Source organism: Chionomys nivalis, chromosome 15 (genome assembly GCF_950005125.1).
Source record: "Chionomys nivalis chromosome 15, mChiNiv1.1, whole genome shotgun sequence".
Taxonomy (NCBI): domain Eukaryota; kingdom Metazoa; phylum Chordata; class Mammalia; order Rodentia; family Cricetidae; genus Chionomys; species Chionomys nivalis.
In genome coordinates, this window is record NC_080100.1 from 9,450,113 (window position 1) to 9,476,670 (window position 26,558).

A 26,558-nucleotide genomic window follows, 5' to 3' on the forward strand; every position below is an offset into this window, starting at 1 on the left:
AGGATCTGGCTGTAGATCGTGCAGCTGAAGTGGACAGCCAATCTGAGGGTGAAGCCTCAGGTACTTTTTTGTCCTTCCATGCTCAAGGGCACATCTATTAACTTTATTGACAGCTGGGTTGCACACAACCTAGTCTCAAATGGAGACCTTCGTTATTGTTTGGTTTTTGTTGGACTTTGGTTTGATTTGCTTTTTTGTGGCACTATTCTATTGCTGTGAGAAGACACCATGACCGAGGCAATTCTTATAAGAGAAAGTATTTAACTGGGGGTTTGCTTTCAGTTTCAGAGGCTTAGTCCATAATTATTATAGCAAGGAGCTTGGCAGCAAAAATGGCAGGCATAATGTTAGAGACATAGCTGAAAGCTACATCCTGTTCTGCAGGCAAAAAGAGTCTGACATGGGTCTGGCATGGGCTCCCACTGTAACACACTTCCTCCAAGGCCACACCTCCTAATCCTTCTAATCCTTCCAAAGAGTTCCACTCCCTGGCAACTAAGTATTCGAATATATGAGCCTATGGGGACTGTATTATCAAACCACCATACTGGGCATTGTCCCTGAGTCACACTCAAGCTAGACAATTACTCTACCACAGAGCTACATCCCTCTTACATTCATTAAATAAAATATCAAAATTCTGAAACTTAACTGTTTGTATTAACTGCCACTTGTATTATCTCCAAGAATATCTAAAGAACTCAGTGCATAGTTAGTAGCAACGTGTTTCAAAATCCCCAGCTTCTGGCCTTACTCTGATTACACCTCAAGACTTTTCTAGAAGTTGTTGCTGTCGAAACCTTACAAACTTGTCTCCCTCTCTTCCCTCTTGCCCCCACCTTCCTCCTTCCCGGCTTTGACTCAATACTGATCCTTTTTGCCTCTGTTCTATAGCACTATACTGGCGACTCCAGAGCCTCCCTGCAGAGGGAAGAGGATCCATTATGGTTCCCATCTATGAGATACCAGGGCTCTGTTTGTTTCTTCCACTCACAGTGTACTCAAATATACACTATCCACATGGTGCAGTGTGAACTGGGAAGTCTGGGGATGGGGAAGAACCTGCCTGGCCCACAGAATCCATTGCTTATGGTGGCCAGGTTTCTGAATATAAAGGAAGGACATTTCTAAAAGAAAAAGACATTTGACCCTTGACAGGTTCAGTTAGTAGTGGTCTTAGTGGCGGAAAAGACAAGAGTCTTCCATTTCAACTGGACACACACTCCTTTACCTGACAGATTCGAGTTTAGAGGACTCAGGAGGCAGTTACTCCATTTCACTTATACCACTGTGTCTCTTCTTTTGCTTTTGACTGTGAATTTATAGTTTTTGTTAAGTTGTTTTTAGATTTTTTTTTTGGCTTCTTGTGTTACATTAATCTAAATTAATTCTGAATGTCAATAGGCTGTCTTGTGCAGGCCCTATGCAGGCAACCACAGCAGCTGTGAATTCGTGAGAGTTATAACGAGGCCATGCGCCTAAGACAGCATTTCACAATCCTCTTCCCATCATCTGTGTTTTAAACTCTCGCCACCCTTCTTCTGTAATGGCCCTTGAGCCTCTGCAGAGATCATATCGTTGTCCCATTTAAAGCCGAACACCCAACAGCCATGTTCTCAGCATCCTCATCACTCGTTAATCTTTGAATCAATCCTTATTTGTTACCATGGGAAGCTTTTTTGATCAAGTCTGAAGGCAGCCCTAGTCTATGGACATACACACAAATATTTAGGGATGCAGTTTGACAATGTGTCTATTATTTAACCAAACAATAGTAGTAGGTTCACACTTAATCATGGACCCAGACCCACAGTACAAAGTATGAAGTCCTTTCTTCTTGTAGAATGGGATGCTCAGAACCAACCAGAAATCAGTTGGTTGCTCCTATAACGGCCATGCCATGGCTGTGCCAATAAGCACCTCTTGCCCAGCAGACAATGCAGCATACAAGCTCCACACAATCAGAGTGGACGTAAGGGTTCAGCCCATGATTCTTGATGAAGTCAGGACCAAGGGCACCTCCCAAAATAGAGTTTACTTGTCTTTAACTGAGCTTATGGGCTGGGTGAGACCATTCCTCTAGACAATATTCCAAACCTGCTCCCAACCAAACATGCACACTGAGGGTTTTCAACACTGGGACAACGGTCTCAATATTTTAGGGCTCAGAAAACCTTTCACTCTTAAAATTTGTCACAGATGCTGACACGCATTTTATGTATGTAGATTTATAGTACTGATATTTACTACCCAGAAGCTAAAAGTACGCAAACACACTCCTCCATCAGCCATCAAAGCAGTAGGGGAGGTCCTGGTGGGATGTCCAATGTGCGTATGAACACAGCTCAGACCTCATGGACTGCTTGGAAGGATGTGAGGCTGCCCAGGGGTTCTGAACTGCTCTTTGATAGCTGTGGGCTATGGAAGTAATCAGTTTCCAGGCTTCCACTGGCTCATCTCCTATATCATTGGGAGGGAAGAAAGTACCCCAAAATTACTTCCAAGGCCATCAGCTAAGGTTTCGCAGGAGGTGGAAATATCTGAAATCCTGTAAGCCTACATCTTTCCCAGTCATCGAGGAAATTTTCAGAAGCAGGTGGCTGGTAACAGCCAATCTCTGTTGTAGGAGGGCTGTGCTCCAAGAGTGGGTTGTCTTAACCGCAGAACCTGCAGATACATTCCCACACATAGAAAGGGGGAATTTAGGCTGCAGGTAGAAGTGAAGTTAGCAATCAACTGGCATCAACATGAAAAGAATGCTCTGGACTGTCCAATGCGCTCAGTGCATTTATGGGGTCCATGTGCTAGAAAGGGAAAGGCGGGATGAGTGCCAGTGAAAGAAGCCCTGAGAAGCTTAACTGAAGATGGTGGGAGTTAGGGAGTCTAGACACTGGGAAAAGCCAGGGGATGGATCCTCCCCCGAGCCTCCAGGGGGATCTGTGCACCTCTTGCAGGCCCAGTCTTAGCCCTGTGAGACCCATGTTCAGATCAATAACTTCTTGAAACTGAAATATTTGTTAGGTTGTGTAGCACCTGAACACTGATCCTGACTGGGAATGATCTAGAACATCATCCAGGGAACCATTTCCCTCGGGCAGAGGGTGGTAGGCCACTAGCGATTAGGGAATCCATACTGCTCCCTCAGCATCAGGATGTGCACCTGAATGAAATAGTGTCTTTACTTATTTTCTAATTATTTTATGTATGTGCTTTGCCTGCATGATGAAGAAAAGCATTTACCAATAGGAAAACAGAGTTCAAGGAGCGCTCTCCCATCCTCCCTGCTCACATCCCCTACACACATACACCTTCACTCATATGAATATGAACATGCAAATGTATGTTCACTCACACAAATATGCACACACATACATATGCGTGCGCATCCACATGAACATGAACATATACATGCATGCAAAAAATACCGAAAGAAGGCAAACCCGCTATGGGAACACATTTCCTTCCCGGGGATTCCCCTGTTATGAAGCTATGCAGATGCGACAGATGTCATGAAGACCTGAGAAGAAACTGGTTTCCATCCTCAGCGACGCTGTCATTTTCTAAGGCTAAAAGGAGGTCAGGAGAGTGAATATGTTATTAACCTTTTTTAAATCTTCATAATAAGATTGAAAACATTAGCTTACAAGGTGTGTATCTGCATAGTTACCAAGACATAATTAAAAGCCCCACGGTGAAGCTTAAGCAGCTTTCTCCATTCGAAACCAGTGGCATACAGATATGGGTAGCAGTGACCCACTTACCCTCCAGGAACTTTAATTAGCCCCAGAAACACCAAAGCTCCTTTTTTTTTGAGAAGTGGAGGTCTATTTCTGTTCCTCATTAGCACCCTCAAAGCATCTCTGAAGCTATTAGTTGCGATCCAATAGCCAGGCAACAGAATGTCACAGACACAGAGCATGGTGGATGTCCTCCACAGAGCCTGTATACCCCTTCTTCTTGGGTGAGCCCTGTGTGCTCATGCTCGGCTTTACCCAAGAAATGCACCAATTCCAGTTAGGACAAAATTAGCTTCCAAAACCATCCTGAAGTTAATGAATAAGTGTGATCACGAGGCAGATGCCAGCACACACCAGGAAAGGAGTTAAATACCCTGTGTCTTTATTACGCTCTAAATTTTCTCTTTAAGCAGGTGGAACGTATTGTCAAGATAAATGAATTGTCTGGGTAGTTTTTCATTTTTAACTATCTGGGTCTACATAAGCCTGGACAAAATTGTATACACAAAGGCTCTGAAATCAATTCTCTGAGCAGAAGGAGAATCAAATACTGTGGTCCCTGTATTATCAATTATAAATATAACCATATATATTGCATAGCATTTAGAGTCCTGAAAGGGTGTGCCATAAGGATTTTTATTTGTCCAGAATGCTTAGCACTGGGATGGACACAAACAGGGGTTTCCCAGGTAACAAAAGGACACAAAGTCCTGTAGAACTTCTTCAGGAAATGGCCTAGGTGAGGAAGAAACACAGCTATGACAAGATTTCCTCCTGAATGACTCTGGGATCAGCCTTGCTTTGTGCAGTCTGGCTCCACAGAATGTTGTGTCTGCAACACAGCCCTCAGGCTCTCCTGCTGGACCACTTGAGAGCGACACTAATCCCTTCCCAAAACAAGAGCAGACCCCGGAGACTGAGGGACTCAAGATTGCCTCCAACTCTCACGTACTTCATCGAGGGTGCCGGGTATGCAACACGGGCCTTGCTCAAATCCCACAACATGGCAAAGGGCCTTGTAAGGAAGGAATCTCCTCAGCAGTCCAAAGGGGGAAGACAATGTTCAATGTTCAATTCCCCACTCTCGGGCTGTCTCCTGCTCACCTCTGCCCTGGAGAGGTCATCCATACACTAAGCCCAAACTGCCCTTCCTATCCTGGGCCCATATCTCTCCTCTGGTGCCTTACCATTCAGCCACTGCCCAGCCCCAAAGAGCTTCAGGGAGCCATGCTCCATCTCTCAGCTACCCCCTCAACTCCTGTCCCTTATGTCTAGTGACATGTCCAAGATTCCCTACACCCTCAAAGATAACTTTCTTCCAAAATAGACACTGCCGTCCGAATCATCAGTTACACTGACATTTCTAGACAATTTCCAAACGAAGTAAACAATGGCCTACAGAAATGTAGACTTACATTGGGACCTTGGTGAAATAATCACATCATGAGGAACACACACAAAACGGAAGAGTCCTGTTATAAACGACTGATTGCACATCTCAAATACAACATGATGGCTAACCCCTGGCACAGCAGCTACACAAGATCACAGCCTGATCTAACAGGGAAAGCAATGGAATCTTACTACCTGCCAAGGAGTATTACCACAGGTGGACAGTATTCCCCACGTGGACGCTTAAATGGGCAAGGAAACTGCACTAAGTTAACTATGGCAGACCTCAGTCTGAGAGCCCCCATCCATCTCTTCCTTCTTATTCCACGAGAACATTCAAATAACTGCTCGCTTAATCATCTGTCTGCTGTCATTGCCTGTCAATTTTCTTCCGTCACACGGCCGTCTGGTTGCTTGCTTAGGGTCATTGAGAACAGCTGCTTGAATTCTCTGCTGTAATTCACCTTCAGCAGGAACTGTCCATCACATAGGGGCTGCTGGGAACTGTAGTCCATTGCAGGCTGGAGGACAGTGATCAGGAAAGCACAGGCATGAAGCATCACAGTCAAGACCCAGAGCCAGTCTGAGGCTTCAACGCACACTGATTCTCCTGTGCTTTCCTGCCATGATAACCACAGGCATTTTGTGCTGAGTTAGTTTCAACTTGCTTGGGATTTTCAGTCCCACTTGGCATGCTGGTCTTCCCAATGAGAAAGATAAACCTTTTCAAAAATTAAGATCCTCGTCATGTTTCTTTATTTTTATTTTTGTGTTAGTGCAGGTGTGTGCACATGCGGGTATGTGTGTGTGCATGCTCATGCATGCATGTAGAGGGTAGAGGCTGTGTTCCCTGTCTTGTTCAATTATTCTACCTATATTTTTGAGGCGGAGCTTTTCACTGAATCTGGTTCATTGACTGGACTAGGCTGGCCTGCCAAGAGACCCCTCAGCTCTGCCTCCTCAGCACTGAGATGACAGCTGAGTGTCCCCATGCCTGATTTTTAAAGGGGTGCTGGGGACTGAACTCCGTCCCCTGTGTTTACCTATCTCTAGACCTCACCTCTCAAAGGTTCCTCCACCTTCATCTGGCCCACTGGAGACCAGGTTTCCTGTACATGAACTTTTGGGGACTCATTCAAACCACATCAACCCAGAGCAGCGTGTTTACAATGGTGTAGTCACACATCAGGAAAAGTCTTAGGGCTAAGAACATACACTGCTCGTGCAGAGGATCATTTTTGGTAACTCGAGCTCTAAGGGATCCAACACTTTCTTCTAGCCTCCACATGTGCCCGCACGCTCATGCACATACCAACACAAAGAAATGTGCATCTGGTTATTAAACATAAAAAAATAGAAATAGTCTCAAAAGAAGAAAAATTTCAATTTTGATGAGATTCCAATTTTTTCTCTGTCTGGTCAAATCTAATGTCTGAAAGTGTTGCCCATTAACTGTATAAAAACCAGTCTCTCTAAATGGCTGTCATACTCATGAACTCACAGCTTTGGTGATTATCAGCACAAACCCTATACATGATCAAAATTCTAGCAAAGAAGGAGGTGCTCCCCAGGCCCCATCCTTCACTGAGGAGCTATTGGCTGCTAGGAGGGAGAAACATTCTTCTTTGAAAGTGTGGTCACTGGTAGATTTCCCAGGCTCCAGTGGATGGACCACACTCCTGTACATTGGCCAGCCCTGATTGGATTCAGTGAGTTATAAAAAAAAAAAAAAAAAAAAAAGGAAGGGAAGGATTAGAGAGATGGCTCAGTAGTTAAGCTGACACACATGTCCTACAGACATTGTGGTTCCCAGAATACACACACACAAAATTAAAAATAATAAAACAAACCTAAAAAGGAAGAAGACATAATGTGTGAGAGGTACATATTGAAGAAATATAGAAGAAATTGTAGGGACAAATGGAGAATGAATATGATCATATTTCATTGTATATACACAGATGAAATTCTCAAAAGATAACTATTCAGGGTGGTAGTGGCACATCTCTTTAATTCCAGCACTAGAGAGACAAAGACCTGTGGATCTCTGAGTTAGAGGGCAGCCTGATCTACAGAGTGAGTTCTTGGAGAAACCCTGTCTCAAAAACAATAAGAAACAAACAACCAAACAAAAAAGATAATTATATAATAAAATAGTTTATCTGTATGTGTAAAAAGAGACTACTTTTATGTTTCCCAGATGGCAAGACCCAAATAATTACACAGAAACTATATTAATTACAACATTGTTTGGCCAATGGCTCAAGCGTATTCCTAGCTAGCTCTTACATCTTAGATTAATCCATTTCTATTAATCTGTGTATCCCCATGAGGCAGTGGAGTTACCTCATTTTCTACATGTCTTGTTTTCTCAGCAGTTTACTGGCATCTTTTTCCTTTGGTAGCTACATGGCGTCTCCCTAACTCTGCCTGCTCTCTCTCTATATATATCTCTCTCTGTTCATATTTCCCTCCTGGCTTTACTCTGCTAAGCCATTGGCCGAAACAGCTTTATTCATTAGCCAATAAAAACAATACATATACAAAAGGACTTCCCACATCATGTGTGCTGAATAGTTAGAGGTCTACTTGACACACACTAAAGTCATCTGAGAGGAGGATAGATAAGGGGCAAGAAGGAAAATGAGAAAACAAAAGCAAAATATGAAGGAAAGGAGAACAGAGAAGGAAGGAAGGAAGGAAAATAGGAAGGAAGGAAGGAAGGAAGGAAGGAAGGAAGGAAGGAAGGAAGGAAGGAAGGAAGGAAGGAAGGAAGGAAGGAAGAGAGAAAGGAGAGGGAAGGGGAAGGGAGGAGAGAGGAGAGGAGAGGAGAGGAGAGGAGAGGAGAGGAGAGGAGAGGAGAGGAGAGGAGAGGAGAGGAGAAAGAGAAATGGAGAAGGGAATGAAGAAATTAATAACAGAAGGGAGGGAGAAAAAGAACAGGAAGGCTAGAAGCACTGTTTCCCAGAGTGAGCCTGTTGTTCTCAAACACAGTAGGGACTCGACAAGTGTTTGCTAAATTGAACTGAACTGCTCAAGTGTAGTTAATACCTTCCCCTTTCGAGCTGCATTTTCTGAATATTTTCTCCAGAGAGAAAAAAAAGCAAAAGAAAAGCATGCATTCAGCCAACTCCGTGTCCTTCAGAGCACAGGTGGGAAGTGGGAAGCGCCAGGGCCGACCTGGCCTGACCGCAGCTGACAAAGGGAGCCGCGGGAGATCTGCAGGCTGGTTTCCCTGGAGGAAAAACGATCTGCGATATAAAAATATCCTCAGCAGATGATTGATTCATGAATTCTGCCACTGGTTTTTATTCCTAAACACAGTAACCTAGAGCTGTTCCTGTCTTTTTTTTTTTCTCCTGTTTGTTGAAGGCCACAGACACAAAACCAAATGCAAACAGCATAGGGGTATAAATGAACACCCGCTGTGGCCCTGAGCCAGGAAACAGCTAAGCACGACAGAATGGGAAAATGTAACAGGTGAGCTTCCTCTTGGAGTCTTTCAAGCACCCAGGAAGATGCAGTTCCTCGAAATAGCCGTGTTCACGGGATCTTTTCTCTGATACTGAGACTGGCTTCATTAATTCCATTACCCAGACATGAAGGGGGCAAGGAGCCCTGCCCTCCCTGGGGAAGGTGAAGTCCTATGCGATCAGTTTTCAGCAACGTGACACCCTATGCATTATATTTTGCTTCAGGGTCTGTAACCTCAGAAACCTTTACAGTATTAATGATATTTCTCCAGGAGCATTATCCAAAATCTTGTCCGTGCCAGCCGTGGCTTAGGGGCAGTGACCACATGGAGGAGTATTGAGAGAATGATGCTGTGTAGACAACAAGACTGAGTCCAGTTTTCCCGACACTCTTAGTGTTCTTCACACCGACCCGGAAACATTTCCCACCTTCTGCCAGCAATTTAGGTAAACCAGGAGCTGCTTGCATAGATGGGGTGATGGTAAGAGTTACAGAGAATATTTACAAAGTGTGACCCATGCACACAGACAAAGTATTTACCAAAGGATACTTGGCTTATCTCAGTGTAGCATGTAAATTTCTAGAAGGGATATTCTATTTATTGCTTGTTTCTGCTTTTTGAGACAAAGGTTCCTGATGTAGCCCAAGCTGGCAGACAACTTAAAACCTTTGAGGTTACAGATGTGTTTCTGCACAGTTGGTCTAAGACCATTATTCTCTGCCCGTTCTCTAGGTACAAAATTGTGTATAAATGAATTTATTATAGGAAAGAAAAAAGACAGGCTTTTTCTACATAGCCCTGGCTGTCCTAGCACTCACTCTATAGACCAGGCTGGCCTCAGACTCAGAGATTCACCTGCCTCTGCCTCCTGAGTACTGGGATTAAAGGCATGAACCACTTTGTCTGGTAATTACAGAAATTTTCTTAAAGAAAAAAAAAATCCTACTTAATGTCATTATTCAGAGAGGGCATCAATACTTTGTTGTGTGTTTTTAATTTTGCTCTCTACACATATTCATAGAAATGTATTCCCTTAGTGTCCTGTGTTTTCCTCATTAATTTATAAAGATATTTCTAATGTTATTACATTGATTGGTTGATTGATTGACTGATTGATTGCATGCATGCATGCCACAGTGCACATGTGGGGGTAAGGAGAGAACTTGCAGAAATCAGTCCTCTTCTACTGTGTGTGTCCTGAAGACTGAAATGAGATCCTCGGTCATGACAGTAAGTGCCTTTACCCTCAAACCTTAGAACCTTCCTACCAGCCCGTTAGCATAATTCTCAACAACATCAGGGGCTGAAAGTTTTGCATATGTGATAAATAAAAAGACATATATCAAGTTAACATTTGGGTGTGCTGTTGAAGTTAAACATTTGCTGTGCATGGGGGTGCTTGTCTGGAGACTGAGGCAAGAAGAAAAAGAGTGAGAAGTGAGCCTGGGATACGCATAAGACACTACCTCTGAAGGGAAGAACAAAATTAGAAACATCAGTGCCCAAGGGTAAGGATGTAGCTCAGTTGTAAGAGCCCTAGAATGTGCAAGGCCCTTGATTAGGTCACCCAACACCACCCAAAACTAAAACCGTAGATCATATTAAGTCCTTTAACTTCAATAGATCCACACCCAGCTAAAAGTAGAGGCCAAGAAAATGGTGGTGAAATTTTAAAGCAAGTACAGTTAACAATGCTCAAGACCACACTATGAAGCTAGCAGGTGCACAACACAGCCTTACAAGATAAAACCTGGAGAGCAAGTGTGATCTCATGACAGGTGGATTTAAGTTCAAGCCATTGCTTTTCCCAGTGCTCATAGCACCTGTCCCTGTGTGGTCTCTATTTCCTTTGTCAGACAATGAAAATGGAAGGATCGTTGAGAAGAGTAAGATGAACCAAGTATCACTTTTGATGAAACAGAAACACCAGGTATTTATGGCATATAAATTTTACAGAAAACAAGAATATTAACATGTCTCCCACAGCAAGATGCTCATGGCACAAAGCAGCAGCTTTTAAACAAGGTAAATATTTACAGAGAAACTCTACATGATCTCACCAGCAGAATCTCAAAGTGTTATCTAGTGGAATCACCTGGAGGATGGGAGCTGCCCCCAGTATGGAGAGATACTGTATATAGAGTATATAGAGGGAAGGATACAAAGTTACAATTAGAAAGTATTAGGGTTAAGGCATCTATTCTGCAAGACAGTTGCCAGAGTTTGGAAGGAGATATTGTGTTCAGGGAACCAGGTAGAAACAGATTTTGCTTTCTCTTAAACAAAAAAAGATGCTCATTGGCGTAAAGGCATCTCTTAATTAGCTTGACTTAGCCACTCCACAACCGTCACAATTTCCATACTTACCGTTAATCTGTATCTATAGCTCAGTGGTACACTACTTACCTTGCATGTGCAACTGATAAATGGGAACAATTTTGTCAACTAAAATAACTCAAGATTTTACAGAGAAGAAAGTGCCAAAGTGGATGAACTGTAGATATAATCTCTGTTCTTTATTCAGTAAGTATGTATTCACATTTCCTAAACAATACGATTTTCATATTTTATTGATTTTTATAGTAATGCAGCAATATGTGGTATGGTTAAATAAAGCATATACGATATAAATACACACATATACACTATTTCTTGAAGACAAATATGATTTGCATGGATTCTTGTTTTACTCTGAAACAGTCACTGAAGCTAAAGACTAGGGCTCGGGTGTGGTTCTCCACTAGAGATCTTAGCTCCTACATTCACAGAGCCCTGAGTTGGCTCCTCAGCCTCAAAGAAACACAAACAATCTACAATTTAAAGGGAGCAAAACTAAATGAAAAGAAAGTTAGTTTGCTTGCATCTCTTGTTCTCTGCGTCTCACCTGCTGTGCCAAGGATAGGAAACCACCACCGAATGGGGCTTTTATCCCTAAACCAAACTAACCCTATCTCTACCTCGCCCTACCCTTCTCTCTCCCTCTCTCCAAGGGAACTAAACATTTGCTTTTGCCCAAACACAAAGGACTAGTGAGAGCTGGTAACAGCCAACAAACGGACACAAAAGTGACCTTTACCACACCTGGATATCTGTGATGCTCACTATGGGACAACCTAGTGACTTGAGTCTAAGTCGCTGACCACCAGCGTCCGCTTAGCAGTGAGAGTAAGTGGGAAAAAGACGAAGATACTGGGTGGGGGAGGAGGTGACCCTTGAGGTATCCACGCTTACATTTAGCGCCCCAATCGGCTGGAGCATTCTGGGCTGTCTGGGGAAACCTGCAAAAATACCCCAACAACTCTTGTCACAAAAAGCCTCGTGAAAGTGCTTTCAAGCCCCAAACTTCCAAAGTTTAGCCCCAGAACAAACGCATGCCAGACCCCTTCGCCTCTGCCGCCACCCGTGAAAGTGGGAGCCCTGAGTCGTCTGGGTGCGGGAATCACCCCTGTGGAATGCTCACAGTACCAGCTTCTCCATGACGCGGCGCTCCTGGGACTCCGTGCAGTGGCCACGGTGTGGTGCAGGGACGGGGTCCCAGTCACACAGCTTTCCTCAGTAGTCTCCTCAGCTGAGTGTTGTCGGATATGCAGGGCTGTTTGCTGCTCCCGGGTTGCCATGACGACAAGCAATGCTCCTCCTGGACCAGCTCCCTCCTCCGGCCTCCAACTACAGGGCAAACTCCTGATCCAGACAAACTAGGGGGACCCCAGGCAACCCACTGGGAAGCAGAAGAAAAATTCAGGGCTATCTCTTGACAGCCATCAGGTGTCTTGCAGGTATCACATTAACGTCATTCTCAGTGTCGTCTATAAGCAAATCCACATATTTGTAATTTGTTTGAATGAGAAAATTGTAAGTATTTCTACCTTCAGGAGAAAAAGTACTCATATTATAATTTGATAAATTAAAACACAAATCCGTAGTTTCCCACAGCCTGGAATCATTCTTAACTGTCCTTGCTTCCTAGCCAAGTTATTTCCATCCCAAGACTTGCCTGAGACCCCAATGACACTGTGTAAACTTGAGTTTTAATCTGCAGGGGACAAAGCTAACTGTACCTGCTGATTCCCCTTAGCCAGAACTACATACAGGGCATGGGAGAATCCCAAGGAACTGTCCAAAAAATTTTAAACAGAAGCATTTCAAATGTGCCAGCGCTCATGTGGGTCAGTACTGTCCAATAGGAAGAAAACATGTGACACATGTGTGCTTGTATTTTATAGAAGTAATACTTCTGAAAGGAAAAAGTACATGAAGGTAATAGTATATTTCATTTAACCTAGTATGTTGGTGCAATGTAAACAAATTATTAAAAACAATACACTCTCTCTGTTCCACTAAGCCCAGAACTCTGTGTTTGATGTTTACAGGACATCTTTGTTCCAGGGCCACGTTTCATGTTCTAGGAATACCAAGTGTATGGTTGATACTATCCTGGACAAGACAGATCTCCTAAAGCATCAAATTTATGAAGACCAACCCAAGTCCTTATGAGCAAAGAAACATATTTGTTCATAAGGCCTGATTCACTTGATTCTCATCAGAAAGAAAAAGACCTTGTGCAATCTTCAGAAACAAAGAAAATATAAAAATGACATTCTAGGGACCAGTGAGATTACTGTATTGTGTGTGTGTGTGTATGTATGTATGTATAAAATGTAAAAAAAAAAAAAAAGACATTCCAACTGTCTGAATTTGAAGACAATTTGTGCCCAAGAAGGACATCTTTGCCATGTAATTACTTTCACATTCGGGTAAAGAGGATGCTGACATGGGGCCAAAGGGAGTTGAGTCTGTCAACAAGGCTCCCTATGTCATTGTCCAGTCTCCTTCATTACAATATCATCAAAGATAATATCCTATAATTGCCTTAGAAATATTAAACCCCGCTATCTTTGTTTGATTATTTCTCTGTGTTGCCCTGGCTATCCTGGGGTCCCCTTTATAGGCCAGGCTGTCCTTGAACTCAGAGACTCGCCTGCTTCTGCCTACAGAGTGCTGGGATTAAAGGCGTGCGCCACCACCACTGAGCTCGGCTCCTGCCTGTCCTCTAGTCAACACCGAGAGAAGACACTGGGAAATTGAGCATGGACGTAAAGGAGTGTGTGCAGGATACTGGTGCATCAGCACAACTCTGGATGAACCCTGAAAGTGGGTCCACGCTGGGCTACGACAGTCCTACAGTTGCCTGATTTGCCTCACCTTAGGTAAAATTCTATAGTAGATGTCGTTTTTCAAGTTCCAACTTCTTTCAAAAAAATAATAATTTGCTTGTGGTGCAACAAGATCAGTTAGGGTCCCCAAGCTAAAGCAGACCCCCTTGGTCATGGTCTGAGCTCCCGACCTTCATTAGTCATGTCCGTCCACATTGAACTATTCACGCTCCTGGGTACCGCCCTCTTAAGAACTGTGTCCTAGCTGCAAGGGAGGCTGGAAGGCATTTACAGTGTCTGTCTCTCTGTAGAAGCAGGCCTAGAGGAAAGGAGCTGAAATGAAGTGAGTCCTACAGCAGACAGTGGCTTCTGCCATTTCAAAGTTTTATCATGTAAATTGTGGCTAGCAAACTATTTTCCCCCTTGTTTGTTGATGCTTGTCAGCCCATAGTTCATGAAAACTTTTCCCAAAAATCATGGAGGTGACACGGCTAACAAAATTCTGTTGAGTAGTGTTGATTGTCTGTCTGTCTACCTACCTACCTATTTTCTCTTTTCTTTCCATTACCCTCCCACTCTTCTGTAAATCAGAAAAACATTACTATGATAGATTGTAGTGATGTACCAAATCAAGGAATTTCATGGAACTCCAGGGAGATGGCATAGCATTAATTATGTAAATCCTGAAAAAATCAGATTCACAGTAAAAATATATAATTTTTAAGTATCATAATATTCTAAAAGATAATACAAAAAGACCTGGTGTCTAGCACTGTTCCAGTCAACATCTAGGTGGTGTTTAGTGAGAGTCTTTTGTTTTCATTTCCATAAAGTGCCTATTTTTTATTAGAATGAAGTCATTGTCTAGATCAGCTCTTCTCGGATCTGAAATGCTGCAACTCTGTGTAATTAGCACCTATGACACAGTATCCGTGAAGTTAATCTTCTTAAATTCAAGAGCTGTTTTTTTGTAAACTAATTTATGCTGGGTAACAAAAGCACCAAACAGGAATTTGTTGTTAAAAGTAGACTGAGGTTAAATTCAAGATCCTTTAAGAGAAGAAGTGGGTTGCTTTCTTGAAACAGGTAGTGTAGTTCCTCCATTGAAGCCAGATATTTGGAGGGGTGTTCCCTTTTTTAACTCTTTACTCTTTGGGGAGCCCATCACCCAGCTCCCAGATAATCACATGGAGCCTTATTCTGTCCTGGAAGTCGCTCTGTAGACTAGGCTGGCTTGAACACGCAAAGACCCACCTGCCTCTGCCTCTGCCCCTGGAGTGCTAGAGTTGAAAGGCATGTGCCACCATCACCCAGCACCAGCTTTTCTTAAATTATCCCATCTATCTTGTCTTTGGCTTTTACCTTTCTATATACCTTGCTTTACTTCGTACTCCATGACTTACCGTGTAGCTGGGTAGCTAGCCCCTGGAATCCTCTTCGTCTTCTTTTTTTGCTCCTTGGTCATCTCTTCCCAGATTTTTCCTCCTATTTATTCTCTCCGCCTGCCAGCCCTGCCTATCCTTTCAGCTGCCTAGCTGTTCAGCTCTCTATTAGACCAATCAGGTGTTTTAGACTGGCAAAGTAACACAGCTTCGCAGAGTTAAACAAATGCAACATAAAATAAGGTAGCACATCTTTGCCTTATTAAAAAGACATTCCACAGCATAAACAAATGTAGCACACCTTTACCTAATAATATTCCGCAACACTCGATGATGGTATGGTTTGCAGCCAAGATGGAGGAAGACAGAAGCTAAAGAATTTCTGTATCCTCAGCATCCCTCTCCATCCTACCACTTCTCTGAATAAGCTTTGCATCACCTAAATTGAGCCTATCATTGGAAGGTAAAGTTTGAGTAGCTGAACCAACTGTCTCAGTAAGCCCACCAGTTTTGCGCTGAAGAAATTAATCTACTATATTATCGGGGAAGGGCACACCAATTGGTTATCCAATACCAAACGATCAGCCCTGAAAACATACAAACAAATAACAGTATACAGACTGCGCAGGTTATACTTAGGAATATATACGTATTTACATATAGTCATGTAACAATAACAATTAATGAAGAAAAGAAGCCATGAATTCAAAAGACAGAAGGAAGGGTGTGTGGGAAGGTTCTGGGGGGAGGAAAGGAAAGAGAGAAATTATATGATTACAATCCCAGAAAATAAGAGAAAGGTTGTTGTTGTTTGTTTAAAGAAGCTAATCTCCAAAGATACAATACGGTAGGCAACACATTCTGACAGAGATTCCTGTGGGGCAAGAAACATCAGGTCTCCTGGAGCTGGAGTAAGAGGTGGTTGTAAGCCACCAGATGTGGATGCCTGGAATCAATCTCTGCTCCCATGCAAGATGAGCAATCTCTTAAAAACCCACCAAAAAATATTTTTATAATTAAACCATGGGTTTTATGTCAAAATCTTATGTCATAGCAAGCTAAACATACAAGGTTACTGCTTCGTCTCCCTGAAGAAAGTGTTACTTGCCACATAAGGATTTAAAGAACGAGAAACCTTCGAGGGGGCTCAGGGGGCTTTGCCACTTCGCTGTGTGTGGGTAGAATCACAGCCTTCCAGAAATACAACTAAGGACGGAGAGTGTATTATCAACAAAGGATGTGTCAAAATTAAAATGTCTAATAGAAACTGTTAACAAATAATTTGGAGAGTGTGTGTCATATCAGGCAATATGTGTGTGTGTACACATATATATGGTAAGATTTATCTAAAGTTGTAATATTTTAATAGAAATAATAAAGTTGAATTTACTATGAATACGTACTGTTTTAGCAAATGATATTTTTCATCTAAATAGAAGTATAAAAATTCATTATTTGAATACCTAGAAAATTCTTAGTGAATTGTTTTTGTGTGTCTGTGATATGTGTGTGTATGTTTGTGTGTACACACATGTGAATATGGAGGCCAGAGGTGGATGTCAGGGTCTTCTGCTGCTCCCCACCCTGTTTTTGGAGAAGGTGTCTCTCATTGAACCTGGGGTTCACTGATTCAGGAGGGCTAACTGGACACTGAGTTGCAGAAATAATCCCCCTCAGTTCTTGGATTACAAACACACACCACTGGTCAGGCAGTGTGGCACACGCCTTTGATCCCAGCACTTGGGAGGCAGAGGCAGATGGATCTCTGTGAGCTTCAGGCCAGCCTGGTCTACAGAGCTAGTTCCAGGACAGCCAAGGTTGTTACACAGAGAATTCCTGTCACTAAACACACACACACACACACACACACACACCATTGCACCCAGATCTTTTACTTGAATGCTGGGAATCCAACTCGGGGTCTCATTCTTCTGCTCATCCACTAAGCCATCTCCTCCTAGCCCCAGGTTGATTTTCTTTCAATAGGAAATAAATGCACAAGTTCCTGGTTATATGAATCATCCTTATATTGAATGGTTTAGTTTGTGCCTTCAAAGTATAGTCTCAAATTATCAAAAAAAAAAAAATAAGAGTCATATAATCTATGCACCTTCTGCTTGGACAACCTTGTTAATAATTTTTAGAATTGGAATATTAAATCAATCTCTTGATCAAATTGAGAAAAGTCTGTGTCAAGGTTTTATTCTGAATTCTCCATAGGAGAAAAAGGCAGCCAATTCAAAGATGTTCCTTCTGTTGGAGATATTTTTAGGAAAGCAAAAATTGACAGTTTATTTAAAAAGTTCCAAATTTTGGAAATCAGAAAGAATACTCATGATTTCTGAGTGTTGGAGTTGAGCAGAAAAGGTTGGCGGGACAGAAAGGTTGGTTCTTCTAGGACTTCATCTTGTTATCAATGAACATGAACCGGGCACACATCGTACCACAGTAGGTCTTTTGTCCAGCAAAAAGGAAAATGATTTCTGCCTGAAGTTAGAGGTAATAGGTCATTACACATGTTTCACTGTTGTGGAAAACATCAACCAGCTTGATGCTAACATTATGCCATTGATGAAAATACTTTGGAAATCCCTGTCATTCTTACCCTACCCGGATTTTCATTAACTGTTAAAAGTCATTCATGTTGTGTCATGTTTTTAAAAGTATGTTTTAAAAGTCTATGCATTATTATGATGCAATATAAATCATGTCTAGTGGCATTAGAGGCCCCAGAGACTGAAGTCAGCTAGGAAGTCGGGCACACACAACTTTTCAGAAAAATTTCCTAACCTTCTTCAAGGGTACCAGAATCCAAACAGGAGATACACACTCTTTCCGAAGGGAACGTCTGTTCCAGCCACCACAACAGCATACACACAGACCAGTAGAATGAAACAGAGCAGCATGACTGAAGATGGTTCACTAAAATGCCAGATATATACATTGGGATAGAAGACAACCTCTTCCTCAAATGGTATGAAAAACTTGTGTATCCACATGTAAAAGGGTGAAACTAGATCCCCAACACTAACTGAACAAAATCGATCAAATATTGTAATGTAAGATCTAAAACTTAAAAAATATTAGAGATAAAAGCATAAAAAATACTTATGATATAGGCACATGTTAGGACTTTCCTGTTAGGGCTCAAGCTGTTCAGGAATAATGCTAACCATTAACAAACTTCACCTCACAAAGTTAAAAAAACTTCTGCCCAGCAAACAAAATAACCACGTAAAGAGACAGTCTCCAGAATGCTGGGAAGTCCTCGCTGTCTACACATCTAACTGATGATAAATAGCTAGAGTATACAAACTCAAAACACAAAGCAAGAAATCAAACAACCAAATAAATAATGAATTAACTGTAGGCAGACTTGTCTGTCCTGCCAGCCAGTTCCCAAAATAACCACACAGAGACTTAACATTAATTAATTAATTAGAAATGCTCAGCTGATAAATTAAGCTTCCTTTTACCTAACTCTTATAACTTAAATTAACCCATTTCTATTCATCTATGTGCTGCCCTGAGGCTCACTTACCTCATGTTCATCCTTACCATCCTGTTGGCTACGCATCTCATGCATTTCCTCAAGACAACTCAGACTCTGCCTTTCTTTCCAACATTCTCTCTACCTCAAAAATCCTGCCTAACCATCGGTCAAACAGTTTTTATTAACAATGAGAGCAACACATCTTCACGATGAACAGAGGGATTATTCCACTGCAATGAATGGCTAAGAAATGAACAGACTGTTCTCAAGCGAATGATCCATGGAAGGTCAATAAGCATGTGGAAAAGGTCAATGTCTCTAGTCATCAGAGTTGCAAATTAAAAGTACGTTGAGATTTCATCTCAGTCCAGTAAGAATGGCAGTCATTAAGAAAATAAATGCTAGCCCAGGCGGTGGTGCCCCATGCCTTTAATCCCAACACTCTGGAGGCAAAGGCAGGTAGATCTCCAAGTTTGAGGCCAGCTTGGTCTACAAGAGAGCAAATGCTGGCAAGGATGCAGAAAGAATGGAACCTTTATATAGTGATAATTTGTTTGTGATCTAACAAATAAAGCTTGCCTGAAGATCAGAGTGCAGATAGAGCCACCTTTAATCCCAAGACTCAGGAGACAGAGGCAGAAGGATTTCTGTGAGTTCAAGGTCACCCTGGCTACACAAAATTGATCCATTCTCAAAGAGAAACAGAGCCAGGAGGTCATAGAGACAGCATTAAGTCTGAGGATTCATAGAGATGGGATCGCCCTTTGGTCTGAGCATTCATAGAGATAAGAACTCTCTAGTGACTGGCGACTGCTTCTCTGACCTCTCAGCTTTCACTCCCTGATAGCTGACTCTGGGTGTTTTTATTATTAAGACCAATTAGAATTCGTACTACACTCATACCTAGTTGGTGAGAGTTTTAGCTAATCCAGCTACAGTGGAAATTAATGTGAGGGTTTCTCAGAAGACGAAAAACACATCCACCATGTGACCCAGTTATATCTTACCTGAGGATTTCCCTAAATGACAGCAAGTCAAGAGGTCACAAAGACCTTCCTATCGATGTTTATTAAAGCAGCATTCAACAACTGCTAATGTATGACAGCAAACTGGTGCCCAGCAATAGAGGCATGTACGGAAAGCACGATGGAGACACACAATGGAATCTCTTTATGCTATAAAGAATGAATTTATGGAAGAAAGAAATGGTGAAGTAAGAATAGGAGAAAATAACAAAGCTACGGCATTTATAGAAAAGAGAGGTGCCTGGAGATGACCATATCAAGTCAGACTCAGGAAGACAAATATGGTTTCTCTCACCTGTAGCTCATTGACTTTGTGGAGACACATAAACCTGTGCATATTTACACAACACGAATTAAAAGCAAACTTGTATAGGGTAACAAAGGGAAGCAACGAGAGAGGTGGGAAAGAAGGAAGGGGGAGGGGATGGGGAATGTACTCACTGTGCAGTATATGCTTGTGTGTGATGGAGGTGGGTCATCTTTCTATCTGTTGTTTCATTGGTTAAGTAATAAAGAAACTGCCTTGGCCCCTTTAATAGGACAGAAAATTAGGTAGGCGGAGTAGACAGAACAGAATGCTGGGAGAAAGAAGCCGAGTCAGGAGTCGCCATGATTCTCCCACTCCAGACAGACGCAGGTTAAGATCCTCCCTGGTAAGCCAGCTCGTGGTACTACACAGAATATTAGAAATGGGTTAGATCAATATGTAAGAGCTAGCCAATAAGAGGCTGGAGCTAATGGGCCAGGCAGTGATTAAAAGAATACAGTTTCCCTGTAATTATTTCGGGGCTTAAGCTAGCCATGCAGGCGGCTGGGTGCTGGGGACGCAGCCCCGCCGCTCATATTTCAACATGTGTGAGATGTACTTTCACATACAGCACCATATACAATGAGTATCTGTGCTGGTTTTTAAAAGGTGTTACCAGACCTTGTTTGGGACAGTTTTCTTTCTCAGTTGCCATTTCAAATTTTGAAAATCTGTGCACTGTCTACCACCACTTGACAGAAACACTGTAGAAATACAGTCTATCATCGGATTAAACTGGGGGAGGAATGTCAGGAAGAGAATATGGCAGTACATTACTAGAATTGGGCACTTGGAAAAATATCTCCTGCCAATAAAGAGGAGACTTTATCCGCATTGTACATGTTTTCGTGGTCTATATCCTCATTGCTAGACACTCAAGCCAGAGAGGGGAAGTGAACCTCAAACAGCCTCATCATTTGTCAAGATGGTTTTTGAAAAGAAAGCAAAGCTCTCTCAGTGTGACTTACGGGAAAGCAGGTACAGTGAGAAACAGGGGTGCCTCAGAAGAGGATAATCAGGATGTCCTAGTGGCAGGGCAGAAGCACCCTCTGGCACCTCTCTGCTGCCCAGATGTGCCCTGCTTTGAGTCCCTGATCATTTGTGTAGCTCTCTGGAGCCCTTCCCTTTCCCATATGCAAGCCAAAGGGCTGCTGTTCTATGACGCCCATGCTGACAAAACCTTAGCTGGAGCAGCCGAAACAGATGGACTGTCAAAGGCAACCTTAACCCCTAAAGGAATCATCTTGGGTCTAGTATACAGCTTGGTTCCATCAGCCATGACCCATAAAGCCAGCAACGTGGATAGTCCCAAAAAAAGCATGGAAGAGACAAGTGCCCAGAAGAGTGATGTCCTAGCACACCTAGGCTGACATTTCAGAACACCACAGACTGGGGGCTTCATCCTGGCACACCCAGGCTGGCACTTCAGAACACCACAGACTGGGGGCTTCATCCTGGCCTCTCCAGGCTGACATTGCAGAACACCACAGACTGGGGGCTTAAGCAATGATATCCATTTTCTTACAGGATGTCACTATAGTCAGTTCTGAAGCGGACCATCTTTCTGGTTCACAGATGACCTCCTGGTACAGCTCCACACGGTTTTCCCAGTGAGTGTGCATGCCCATGGTGCATTTCTCCTCATGTTTTTTCCAAAACCACCCCCCAATCCTAGCAAAATACAGTTCCATATTTATGACCTTGCTTACCGTTAGCCCTCTGCAACTTCTGTCTCCAAATACGATCACAATGAGGGCTAGAACTTCGAAGATGAACTTGAGTAGCATACAGTCCATTCAATGGCGGGTATCTCAATAGCAGGTGTCTGTTTATTTTCTGTTTCTGTGATAAAATACCCTGTCAAAATCTGTTGGGCTTTATTTTAGTGCACAGTTCAAAGTATAACATTATGGCAAGAAAGTTTAGCCACTAGGAACTTGAAGGGACTGGCTACATTGTCTCCCCAGTCAGAGGAAAGGGGTAATGCATACATGCATGTCGTTCAATTACCTTTCTTCATTTATACAAGTCCAGAATCCCAGGCAGGGAATGGTGCCACCCACAGTAGACAGGTCTTTCCATGTCAGTTAGCTTATCAAGAAAATTCCTAGTAAATGTTCCTAGAGACCCATCTTCCAAATAATTCTGGATTATGTCTAGCTGCTAACACTAACGACCAAAGCAGGTGTGCATTGTAAGCCAAGGGGTCGCTGTGGGGATGCAGAAACTCTCCCTCTGCCTTTCAGCCTCTGCTTCATGCTGCAAGGTTTTCATTCATTCATCCATCTATCAACTAGAACCAGACACTGCACATGAAACAAAAATGAATGAGATACAACCTCTAGTCTTATGGGTGCCCTTAGCTGAAAGAGGCGGGAGACGGAAAGGAATAAAGAAACGGTGCAACACCGTGGCATCAAGAGGCCTCTGTGAAACATTTCCTGGGTTCATGGGACGAAAGGCCACCAGACATGCCAGGTATGAGAGGCATGTCACAGAGGCCTTGCTTCACAATGAATTAAGACCAACTTCCCACTCCACATTTCTTCAGGGCCCTGGATGAGTCTGTATTGTCATTAGCTTTGTTTTTCTTCTTTCTTTCTTTCTTTCTTTCTTTCTTTCTTTCTTTCTTTTTATGGAACATTGAAATCCCTCTTCATCCTGTTCACACATGATGTATTCTGTTTGATTCTGTAAGAAAGAGCTCTTGTAAATCCCCCTCCTCTCTGAGAGCAAAGTAATGATTTTAGGTCACAGAACATGTCTCTTCTGCTTACGCCCAAACATACCTACTCTTAAAATTTCTCTCAAACCAGTTCCTAATCAATCCATTAGCTCTTGACAAAAAATCAAACTGCTACCTTGTCTTTATCCCCAAGATTCTCAGATTAAGAGGTTCAAGGACAATCTGAGCAGAAAAAAAAAAGTAAATTTAATTAATTTAATAAACCAGGTGAGAATTTGAGGGAAACTTATACAATACATAAAGATTTAACATAATATTTTATTTTAATCCAATTTTTAAAACTTAAATCAATCTTGGGCCCATGAGATAGTTCAGTGGGTAAAAGTGCTGCCTGTCAAGACTGATGACCTAGGTTCAAACCCAGAATCCACTGGGGAAAGAGAGAACAGTTTCCTGAATGTCCTCCTCTAACCTCTGCACACACACCATGGCGTGTGAAAACTTACATTAGTGTCATCTCACCACGCTTGTCATTGTTCCTAATGAGACAAACAAACACAGCTTATCCTCTTGGTTTTGTTTGCCAGGATGAGAACAGACAGAAAAGGCCACGGAGAAGTCCTTTCCTCCTGGGGTGCCTCTGCAAAGTCACTGTTCTCGACACATCAGCTCAAGCTGCACCAAGTCCCATAATTGCAAAGTCACAAAAAGTCGATGTTTGTGAAACCACCAGCAGGCACCGGGCTCGAGTGTGTGCTTCCCTCAACGGTAAAGAAGGGATTTGCTAAGCAAACAAATGGTGTCTACAACATTTAGTTGAACAGGGAAAATTTAGCTTGTTGAATCCTTCTGTAAGTAATTATGTTTTCCAAATATTTGTAAGCTCTCTAGAGAACTATGTATTCATAAATCATTGATAAGTTAATTGGAAAGCATTCTTATGTATTTATCAAGTGGGGATCCCGACGGGCTCCTGCTAAGCAGAACTTTGCTATCCTGGCAGAGTGCTATTTATTTAAAAGTAATGCATACTGCATGTCTTAACCAACTGAAGTTTCTTCCCCTGGATTAGTGATAAATGCATATATGTATATATATGTTGATGTGTGCATTTATATATGTAAATATTTTAAAATCTGATTTCATTATCTGACTCCCTCTTTCCTCTTCCCTGCAATTTACAAGAGCGAAGAGAGCTCCTCACAGCTAAGAGAGCCAGCTAACCCTCACTTCCCCTAAAGGTTAATATCCAGCAGCCAAGACCCTGTAGCTTCTTCGAGGAGACTTCATTGTGTTGGATCCACAGTCAGTGTGAGCAGCTGAAGGTAGAAACAGGCTAGCGGACCCTCGGCGATGGCGTTCATCTCTGTCCCTGTTTCACAGTTAACATGCCTGTCCCTGGTCATGTCTGGAAAATGGCAGATAAGGGAATGTTTCTCTCTTACGGTAGGTACTCTTACTAATTTTCTCTTTGTTCTCTGGCATGTTGTGAGTAAATCACTTAAGAGTGACGTCACTGTTTGGGAGAGCTCACTGCTAACAAGCGAGCACACCATCTTCTTTCCCATTACAAGTCATCAAAAAGGTGGCTGCGAATAGTTTGTTATAGAAATAGTCAATAGTAAGAGTAAAATCCTGGGAATGTTGCAGACCTGGTTCAGGTTGATGAACACGATGACGCTAGTACTCTTGTCACTGGTGGAATTTATTAGCTAGGTCTTTAAAGAGTTTTAAAGAAACATGACTCCGCGTCTATCAATAGCAATTTCACTAATATAAAATGGCACACATCCCCTACATTGTGGCTTTTTATACTTTCAAGATTACACGGGCAGAAGGTAATAGAAGATGCTGGGTTCTCAATCTTCTACACTACGGCTTCCGTTTGCTTAGAGCTACGCCGTAATGGGGAACGTAACCAAGAGGTTGATGTTCACGCTGCTTTGAGTGTGCATATTTTAACAAGATGTGGTTTAAAACTCTGAGAAGCACAGATGGTTGATCGAGTAAAGAATTGTGATGGATGGAAGATCATATCAGAATGCTGAGCCCAATTATAAAATCAAGGAGCGGTTGGATTACACTCATTGTATTGTCGCTTTGCCTACTCTGCAACACCAAGAGTTAATGGCGGATGACATTGCCGCTCAACAATGCATCCTCCAGGTTGTGAAGGACACATCTTCTCTGCATTCTTTCGTTCTTTTTTTTTCTTTTTTACCAAGTTTAAGAGTCTAAAGTGTAAGAAATTCAGTAGTCTTGCCCCATTCACATTAGAGAATATTTCTAACACCCTTCTACATTCAAATCTGGCAACATGGTGTTCAGCCGATTATTGAAGCCATAATCAGCCTCTTGGAGTCACTGGCATGTTCACTTGCCATCTTTCCTTATAATATGGCAATACATATTTCCAGATATTTCAGAATGGATACTGTACCTTTTTTTTAGCAGTTTTTGTGGTTTTATTTAAACACAAATAAAACATGCACACAAACATCTACTCATGTTCTTCGCTGTGTAGCCTGGCATTGGGACTGGTGACCCTGATGGCCAGCTGTGCTGCTCTTTCTACAATGGCCTTTCAGTTCTTGGAGGGAATGTTGTGAGCAATCTCAGCACAATAAGATGTGTTGCATATCAGCAGCGCCTCCAGCTCCTTGATGCTGTGGACCAGGAACTTCTGGAAGCCGCCAGGCAGATGCGCTTGGTTTTCTCGTTGCTCCCATAACCAATGTTGGGAATTAGGGTCTGGCCCTTGAATGTTCTCTGTATCCTGTTGCGGGTTTCCACCAGTTTTGCTTAATTTTGACATATTGGTCTGACTTTGCTTAATTTTGACATATTGGTCCTTCCTTCTCTTTCCGGATTCCTAAGGGATTCCTTTCAAATGGGGACCTTTTTCTGCCTACACTCACTTCAGAATAGGAACAGCTTCTGCATACTGGCTCCTCTTGGTATAGCTCAGCCTTTCAATCTTGATCCCATTCAGTGGGCCAGGGTCTCCAAAGCAAGTAAAAGAAACAGGGACTCTATTCTTCAATGGCCCAGCAGTCAGTCAATGTGTACGCTCCACAACTAAAGCAATAGGATTCCATGTGCACTAGACACAAGCAGCAAGCAAAGGTACAAGACAAGGATATCTGCTAATGGTAAGTTAGCTGTGAACACCTCTATGTAGCCCCAAGCTAAAACATGTGAAAATGTATCTGGGGATGGATACATGGTATTCAGAACCTAGGGATTTGAATCTCCTACTCCGAATCTTCGAGAAATTATCTTTAAACTGAGGTCTTCACTATAGAGAGAATGAATAAGAGTGTGAAGAAGGCAACAAAGTTTCTACTTCATAAGGTCTTGCTGTGGCCCCACGTGTATCCACTGGCTCCAGGAGAGAAACCCACAACCGACCAAAGCAAGAACCGTGCCAAAGTCCGACTTGGTGCAGCAATGAGTTTTTATAGGAGCTACCAACGGGTGTATAGGTGAAGGGATTACTTACAGGAGCAGGAATGACTCAAAAGAGCTGGTGTTTCACCAAAAAGCAGCCCAGGGAATGAATAATAAAACTGCAGCCTGAGAGTGCTCTGTGCGGCAGCACCACATAGGCTCGACGGTCTTCCCTGCAGCTGGGTGGTCCGTCTCCTCCCCGGTGTCATATATCCTTTCATAAAGCTGAGGAGTGCCTCACAGATTCTTTACAGTTTTCATTTTTCTAGATACTAAAGTCTCATGAGCCTGCTCATCCCGTCTGAGGGGACTATTTCAATTTGCAAGGAGTTACCACATAGGTCATGGGGTCTCCTGCTACTTCAAGTTCTTTTACTAGAATAATATACCTCTGAGGTTGGTTTTTTTCTTCCCCCATGACTCAGGTATGTAGATTTTAGTTCCCCATATCTAAATAC